The sequence below is a fragment of the Volvox carteri genome, assembly GCF_000143455.1.
Source record: "Volvox carteri f. nagariensis unplaced genomic scaffold VOLCAscaffold_83, whole genome shotgun sequence".
Classification (NCBI taxonomy): domain Eukaryota; kingdom Viridiplantae; phylum Chlorophyta; class Chlorophyceae; order Chlamydomonadales; family Volvocaceae; genus Volvox; species Volvox carteri.
Genome location: NW_003307626.1, coordinates 523052 through 523874, shown reverse-complemented (window position 1 = coordinate 523874; position 823 = coordinate 523052).

Sequence of the window (823 nt, the reverse complement as noted above, 5' to 3'; positions counted from 1 at the left end):
CCTGTACGAAGTAGTCGGTGACGGCGTAGTAGTCACCAAGCGGTACATTGACTCGACGTACATTTTTGGTGGTGGTGCCGGTGTTGACGGCTGGCACGGTGATGTTTGCTGCCGGCGAGGGCCGTGGTACGATGGCGAAGGCAGCACCTTTGGTTGCGAAGTCCGCTAAGTCTGCTAGCACCACTTTGGGCGTGTGCCCTTTAATGGGACGGACCAAGACAGCTGCAGGTAGGTAGTGGAGGCGCCAGTACGGGCCGCGGCCGTCGTCGGGCGGTTCACGGCTGTCGGTAAGCAGGCCACATGCCTCGACTTCATTGTTGTGGCACGCGCCGGCGTCGGCAGCAGTGGTGTCGAGTAGGGTGTAACGTGCACCCTCGTAGTACCAAGTGTCGGCGGTGGTGTGGTCGAAGGTGGCGTCTTTTACTCGCATTGCGACAGCCTTTTCGACATGGGAGAGTGGCTGTTGTTGGGTTGTGCCATGTTGCCTAACCGGGACATGGTCCGCGTTCCAGCTGACCAAACGCGCTCCTTTGCGGCGCGCCTGGAGCATCAGGAGGCGTGTGTTGAGCGCGTGCCTGGGTTCGTTCCGTTGCAGCACGACACGGGGTTCGAGGTCTGTGAGATCGGACAAATCCGTGATGACGCGTTGGTTGAGTGCGTCTACTAGATCTGCAACACGTGCTTCAGTGGGTTGAATGCCGCCGAACATGGTTGTGAAGCGGGTAAGCTGCTGGCCAGATGGGCTGTTGTCTTGCCGCTGCTGTTTCTGCAGCATGAATACGGTGCCGCCGAGCTGACGGTACAGGTTGAAGCCGTCGTGTAG